Source organism: Polypterus senegalus, chromosome 12 (assembly GCF_016835505.1).
Source record: "Polypterus senegalus isolate Bchr_013 chromosome 12, ASM1683550v1, whole genome shotgun sequence".
NCBI lineage: Eukaryota > Metazoa > Chordata > Cladistia > Polypteriformes > Polypteridae > Polypterus > Polypterus senegalus.
In genome coordinates this window covers 75,666,374-75,674,276 of record NC_053165.1, presented here as the reverse complement: position 1 = coordinate 75,674,276, position 7,903 = coordinate 75,666,374, and the positions used below count along the sequence as shown (strand labels likewise).

At 43.7% G+C, this 7,903-nt stretch overlaps 1 long non-coding RNA gene across 1 annotated transcript; it reads left to right on the top strand.

Moving 5' to 3' along the window:
• The first annotated feature begins 1,511 nt into the window (after positions 1–1,511).
• Positions 1,512–3,187, top strand: LOC120540448. The gene is made up of 2 exons (XR_005635811.1): positions 1,512–1,606; positions 1,687–3,187. It is a non-coding gene; the product is annotated as an uncharacterized LOC120540448 (long non-coding RNA).
• Positions 3,188–7,903: the final 4,716 nt, after the last annotated feature.

The following is a 7,903-nucleotide window of genomic DNA, read 5'->3' as shown; positions in this document are numbered from 1 at the left end:
ACTGTGGCCACTAGAGGGTACAACTGAGCCCCCAACACTTCCCAGAACCGCAAAGGCAACAATCTTGGGTTCAAATCATTACTTTAATGAAACAAAGGCTCCTTTGTCACACATTTCTTCCACAATATTATGTACTCCTTTCTTTTTCTTCATCTTCTCCTGGTGAGCTTTATCTCTACTCCACACCCAATTCTGACTCCCCAGGGGCCTCATGTATAAACGGTGCATACGCACAGAAATGCTGCATACGAATGTTTACACGCTCAAATCATGATGCATAAAATCTAAACTTGGTGTAAAGCCATGCACATTTCCACGGTAGCTCATACCCTGGCGTACGCAAGTTCTGCGCTCATTTTTGCAGACTGGCGGCACCCAGCGTCAAAGCAGTGCTACTGTTTCTTTATTAGATCCACAGCCCTGACGTGGCTTTATCATATACACTGAAATTAACCGCATATTGTTTATTAGTTTAATGCATCTGATTGTAATTAACCTGTAACTATATAATGGTCAACTGAATTATCAAAGTATTCTAAATACCATAACTGCTTTAACGTTGTTACTCTCACTGCACCTTCATCTTCTTCTTTCAGCTGCTCCTGTTAGGGGTTGCCACTGTAGATCATCTTTTTTCATATTACTCTCACTGCACCACTCAGAGTATTTATATCACTGTATCTGAGTGGGGAATCACAGCAGCAGCTGATTGGAAAGAGAATTATCGGTATACTGCATCAAGCATATGCTGCCTCAGCCATGCTGTCTATTGAACTGCTCACATACGGCAAACACTTCAGAGCCTTTCCTGTACGGACCTCGCGGTTCAGAAATGGTTTCATCCGAAGAACTATAAACACACTCAATCAGTCCATCAAGTGCTCCTTGTAGAACTGTTTGGACTTATAAGTACAATTACCTCACTGTAAACTTGAGATAGTTATAATATTGAACAGCCTGAGCCACTTTATAAAGTGCATATTTACATATGGTGACGATATCATTTTTAAGATGAAATGCAGCAAAATATGTTTATACAGATAAAACTTGAACTTCATTTAAATAATCTATATTGTTAATAATTAAACGACACGGTGTCGCTATGCTAGCAAGGATCTGGCACTCCGTTCACGGATTGTTCCTGCCCCACAATTCATTCACGTTGGATGTAAGTTTTGTTGGTTCAGCTCAAATGATTGACAATTGATGATTACACAAGTGTTTTTGGGGGGGTCTGGGCACTCACGTTCTGTTCGGCCCCCCCTATAGCTTTGTCCTGCACTTTATACATTAGCTTAATCACCTCATAGGTTTCAAGGTAAAATTGAAACGTAATGATGATGTTGAACGTTCTGAATTGCAAACATTATTTACTAATTGGGTTTTCACTTTTTCTGTTCCCTAGTAATTAATAGTGAGCTCCGTTTCTTCAGAACGCTAGGTAATGAGGTTGTAATGGACGGTGCCGATGAACGTGCAATGAGGTGGGCTTAATTGATGAGCTCGGAAATGGGATAAAAGAGGAGGCCGGAAGGACTCGCGAAATGGTGGGAACAGAGGGAGAACTCTGAAGACATTGCTGTTTGGACTCGTGCTGCTCGTAGAGGTGAGCGCTTTATAATGCTGTGCAAGGTTTTTTTTGGTTGTTTTGTTTATTTTATGTTAATGTTTGTATTTAAATCGCAGTTTCTGCTAAAGGAGGACTCCGAAGGCACAAGAAAAAAGCTGGACGCATTGAACGGTCCACTTCTTGCATTTTGGAGCGCGATAATAACGATAATAACGGTAACGAAAAGTCCCCCGCTAATCCCCTCGCCATAAACCAATGGCTTCGAAAGAACTCTGGACTGGTTTTAACGATGCCTGCCGGACGCCGTGAATCGGCACTTTTCACGGTGCTCATTATCGATGGTGAGCCTCCTTTTGCCTGAAGTACGACTTGGAGTTTTACGGACTTGGTTTTTATGTAATTGAACTGTGATGTTGATAAACCTGAGGACTATTTAATTTTTAATGCCAATTGTGGCAGCTTTTTGGATTTCTCTTGGGATTCCTTTTTAATCGTGCCTTTAAAGGACTGACTGAAATTCTTTATTCCTCTGCATATGTGGCGAAATGTCCTCCACCGGACCAGAATGCACTGGTTTCAAGGTTCGCCATCTTGGTGCGGTCGAATTGTTCATATCGCGTGTGACTCACGCCTGTCGAAAGGCGCCAAAAATTGCATAAGGAGATGAGGAGGCTGCGGCAAACGCGGAGTGGAGCACCGTAAAGAGCTCGCGTATGTTTTACTGGAATAGAACCGTCTTGGAGGGGACTGATGGGTAGAGGGCGCAGGTCTCCATGACTGGGGGTGTGCCCCCCAATACCGACGACCACTTAAACATTCCGTGGACATACTGGATATTCAAATCTGTAAACGAATTTATTCAGTGCCTGCACTTGCTGCTAAACAAATTGTAAAACTAAGTTTATTTACTAGAAGTTTTTAAAAACCCTGGTACCAGTGCTGCCAGAGGTTGCAGGCTGAGGGGGGCTGCCTTGAGTTCTAGGGTGAGTTGTCATTGCCTTTAATGCGCAGATTTGTATGTAGCAGAGTCTTTATACGTAAAGTCTAGTTAAAGGCTTACTAAAAATTTCCTGACAGGCTCATGTTCTCCCCCGCTCATTTTATATGTAATTTTAATGAACTTTGCCTACTCATTTAATAGTGACCACTTTTGAAATGTGGTTATGTCCCCTATTCCAGTCAGCTGAGCTGCTGGGGGAGATGCAAGCCTTTGTCCTCGGAGTGGTGGTGGCTCACTAATTTAAATGGCTCTCCATTGTTGCTACTCATGGGGGTGCTGCCAGTAGGCCCTCTCGTCAAGGTGACATGCCTGCCTATAGCCTCTCCCTCTCTCTTTTTCTTTGCAAACCTATTTTGCAGTTTTACTCTAACATGAGATTTTAGGGTGTTTGTACAGTCTTGAGTGTGATAGTTGTATTGGTCATGCTTCTCAACAGCTGTTCAGGTGTAGGACACTCTCCTCAAACTCCTTTCAAGCATTCTACTGCTGTTGCCTGACCTTCCTAATTGCTGTTGGCTCCTTGACCATGACATTCTGCTGGGGCCACTGGCATGAGAAGATCGCACAGAGATGGAGAAGCAGTCCACTGTCCTACAAGAGGATGGCACCACTTGGCTGTACAGCTTGGACCCTTGCCACTGTCACTTGTATGTCTTATCTCTGGCCATCGGACCTTACTCTTATTCTATGTTAATTGATGTTGACTTATGTTTGTTTGTTGTGTCTTCTATTTTTCTATTCATTTTGTAAAGCACTTTGAGCTACATCTTTTGTATGAATATGTGCTATATAAAATGTTGATTGATTATCTCAGTACAACTGTATTCTAGTAGCAGAGCAACACTTGTAAAGGTGCACCAATTGTCGCTATGCTAGTGGTCACACCCTTGTGCCTATGATTTTTTTTTTTTTAATTTTTTTTTTTATCAGTGTTACTGAAAAATCTACTTGAGCTGGCAGAAATGTGTAGTTTAAAAATGAACAGAGGTCATGTGACAGTCAATATAAACTATTTAATTTTTTACTGTTTATTGGCTGTAGAATAGGGAATTAGTTCATCCTTGGCTTTGGATGAATAGACTACAGTACCAGAAGAGCTCCTGCAATGATGGTGAAGCCCTCTTCCATAAGAAGTATAGAAAATTTAAAAAGGTAAACTTAGCAGGTCTTGTACTCGATTGCTCCAAGCATCCATTTTTGTTTTATTTACTAGTTTAAGATTTTTTTTTGGGCACTTCTGGCAACTACATCTTAATTGACCTTTTAATCTTAACTTCTATTTAAGGTTTAATTTGGTAAACTATTGCACCTTTGTCCAGTGAGCTAGACAGATCTCCACATGCAGAAGAATTATTTGGTTAAATTTTCCTTTTTGGGGGGCGGGGGTGCACAGGTGGATGGGGTTGAATTTTTTTCCCCACATACCTAATCAGGTTTGCAAGTGGCATCTGCCTGGTAGAGGGTGGGCATATCGATATTACTAGTTCTTATTGGCTGGGTGCAGTGCCATGAAGTCTCGGCAGTCCTGTTGACTTCATTTACTTGTCTGGCACATTCTTTAATCACTTGCAGCTCAAAACAAATTCAGTAGCAGGTGAAGGAAAGTTAAAGGTGAGACCCAACTTGTTTTATTTCTTTTATTCTCCCCTTTGGAGACCTGGCATATAAAGTGGCTCACAGTGTCTATATCAGGGTTGAGCTCTGTCTTAACTGATCTACCCTATAAAGCTTTTTGACCTTGTATTTCAAACTTTGCTCACTAAGGGGCTACTCTAGACAGATTGGTGTGCTTGTATCTTTGCCCTGGCTCATTAGGAGTGTGCACACCATACTCTGTGTGTGTTAAGCTATAAGTGTTTTTAAGATTCTGTAGTAAGCCTTATTCCCAGCTGGGCCACATGAAGCTCTAGCCATTTAAGAGGGGCACCATATCCCAACAGATCAGCTTGTATTTCCACGAGGGTTTAGGAAGAAGCGTGCCAGACGAAGATTCATGAGGTTTGTATGCTCAAGCTGCTGGTGCGGTCCTGTACAATGATCATTAAAGACGCCTTTTTACGCTGGTCCACTAGACGGCGCCCTATCTAAAGACTGATGTCCTAAAAACGGCTCCTTCATCGAATCCGGTCCACCGCTAAACCGGGGGCTTCTCGCCCACCCGACTGAGAGTGCGGCTCACACCTCCCAGTCTTTATCGATTTGACCCGCGATGGTTTTTATGCAAATGGCTCGTAATTAAGGGCGCCCTTCTAAATGTCACTCCCGCGTGGCACTGATGACAGGTCACCTCTCGCATCTTGCCAAGTGCGTAATCACCATAAACTGAGTTATTTATGCTCTCGTTCTTTATTTTAAACCATTCAAATGCATAAAAGAGGACAATCAGAGCTCCGATTTCTCGCAGACTTGGTGTCAAGTCACGTAAATTTGTTTCCGACAAGGCAACTCCCGAGTACAGAGGGCATCTGCACCTGCGGAGAATGGGGCGCGTCCAGATCTAAGGGCAGTCTTGTCAAGTTTTATTTCTTCACCATTAACCGCAGCCAGTACGAACAGAGCGGAAGACGTCGGAGCGGCAGGAGCCGGCACACAATAATATCCACTTTCACAGCTACTCGGAGCCGGGGCCGCGTAAACCTGCTTCGTTGGCTCCCTCTGGTGGGCGCTGCCGGTTATTCCTGTTCTCGAGCAGGCTCCGTGGAGCGGCGGCAGTGCGTCTGGCTAACGCGCGCTGTTGGGTGAAATCTGAAGGCTGCCAAGTTTTCATTATAAAAACCAAACTGAAAAGGTCAGTGTAATATAGCGCCTTTCTTGTTGCAGACCGTCTCCCTTCCGCCACTGTAATTATATACTTTGAGCCTGGCTAGATGGAGATTCATTCACCTAATACCGCGAGTCCGTGCTGCTTGGTACTTTTCCAGAGCCATTTTTTTAGTGACCCCCAGTAGTTACTAGGGAATGGCAGATGACTGCTGTGTGGTTTTTAAATCATACAGACCCTTCTCTAAAGCCCTTACAGTGCAATGCACAATCCCCATTACTCTGTTGTGTCTTCTTTTCAGGAGCTCATGGTGGCACTCTTAATTTTACAGAACCCAGCTGCTGTGAATTTAACTTTGACTGCATGCTTTGGAGGTCTGTAGTCCTCTTCCATACTTCTTTCCTTAATATCTGCCATGTCTCAGAATGTGATTAAAGCCTCTTGTTCACAAAAATGCCACATGTAACACATTATAAGGTAGCTGACCAAAGCCCAGACTCCAGATGTGTTCTCTCGTGGACCAAATGGCACCTTTGTCTTCAGATGTGAAAGTGGCACGCAGGGCAGCATTTGGTCTCTGAGGACCCCCAGTAGACCAGCACTGATAGTGTGTTAATATAGTAGGTGGCATGTGGGAGTCACTTCTGATGTACAGTATAACTATGGAGAGAGGGGACATTTGAGTTTAGGTTAGGAGCTGTCTAGGCCACTGGGTGGCAGCAGAGAAGCCCACTGAATACTCTTGGCTGCTTCTTCTCCGTTCAGAAATACCAGTAACTGGAGGTTAACTGCAAGGACACGGGGGTTATGAGCAAGGCCTCCCTTTTGTTTTGGCATGACACCCCAAGAGTTTAAGTATTCCCAAATACCATTTTATTTTGGTCTTAAATGTTAATTACTGAGCTGTTATGAAGGAAAACTAAAGGTGACATGTTTTTATACACCTCAAAATATTGTACTTGTGGGTACAACTAGGTATTATAGGTAATATTTGAAGGTGTGTGCGTCTTTTCATTTTTCTTATCTATGCCCATTTTGTTTATGAATTACTTCAATTTATAATTCATATAAACAATACTGTGACTTGATATGTAGTAAAAAGTAAAATCTCCACCCTTTCAATTTACAAAAACTCCACAGCTCAGAGCTTCAGTTTCTCTCTCTGCAACTCCTGCCTTGCTATGTCCAGTGCTGCCATCCAGTGAGCATTGAGGTCTCCCACAGGAAAGGAAAGCATAACAATCTCGGTCAGGATCCCCTCCACCCATACTGTCTGTCCATAACAAACCCTGACTGGAAAAGGAAACAGCAAGTGTTTTGGTCAGAATACCCAGCCATCCATTACAATGCCCTCCCATTACTGCTCTCAGCTGTTCTTGTCCCTAGAAGTGAGCTCTGGATCTTCTTCAGAAGGGGCCTGGGCTTAAAATACCCTACTGGGCAAAAGGTAAATGACCCTTTATTTTCTGGTGCAGAGAAGAATGGCCAAAGGCAAGTGTGATGGGATATAATGGTAGTAGGCACTTGGGGCACACCATATGGCACACTGCTTTTAGGCTGGTATATGAGTGGTCCAACATGGCTGCAGGTTTGTTGTTTTCTCTATGACTTGTCCTTTCTTCTTGTCGCCAATGCCCTTTACTCAATCCTAACCCTCTTTAATAATTTACAATGCTATGGCCTCCTAGGCTTTGTCTTGGTCAGCTCGACTGCCCCCTACAGGCCACACGGGATTTTATTTTGTTCCCATGTAAGCCAGCAGCTGTTAAGTTCATTTCACTCTGATGTCCTGCTAGACCAGTCCACCGTGGGCCACCAGCACTCCAGACCTCCTTACCGTACAACAGGTAAGCCACCTGAAGCTCAGCATATCTGGGAGACCATCTAAGTCAAGCTTGGCTTGTTGCTAGAAGAGGCGTTGGTGAGGCCATTGTATGAGAATCCCATTGTCCCAGTGTAGTGACGGGACACTGTGCTGCAAAAATGGTGCCGTCTTTCAGATGAGATGTAAAACTAAAGTCACAGGAGATTCCTGGGCATCCATCAAAAAAGAGTAGTGTATACCCCAATGCCCTGGCCAAATTGTCCAGCCTGGTCATTCTAGTCCCTAATTGTCCCCTGTCCTTATTGACTAGCTCCTGTATTTCTCACCCGTTCACCACCTATTAGTCAAAGTGACCTGAGCATACTGGAGCAAGAATGGCTGCCATGACATCACCTAGGTGGGTGCTGCACCTTGGTGGTGCTTGAAGTGGCCCCCTACTGCCCACAAAAAGCACTTTCAGTAGATTTGAAAAACATTTATTATAATTATTACCTTTGGTCATTTTTCTCAGCCCTCAAAGGTCCAGTGCTGTCCACTGCTGTGTTAATTCTTCAGCAAGCTCCACTCCATGATCTATACTGTCGCCTGTCCTGCCACACTCATTGCACTCTCTTTCTGTCCCAGTATTTCTTTCCCTCCCTAAGTCCCCTTCCTAGCTTTTATTATCATTCTTTGTTTCTTCTCTGCTTTTTAAATTTTACATTTCTCTGTTTGACGGTGCGCTCCTCACTGTTTTGTGTTAGTGCT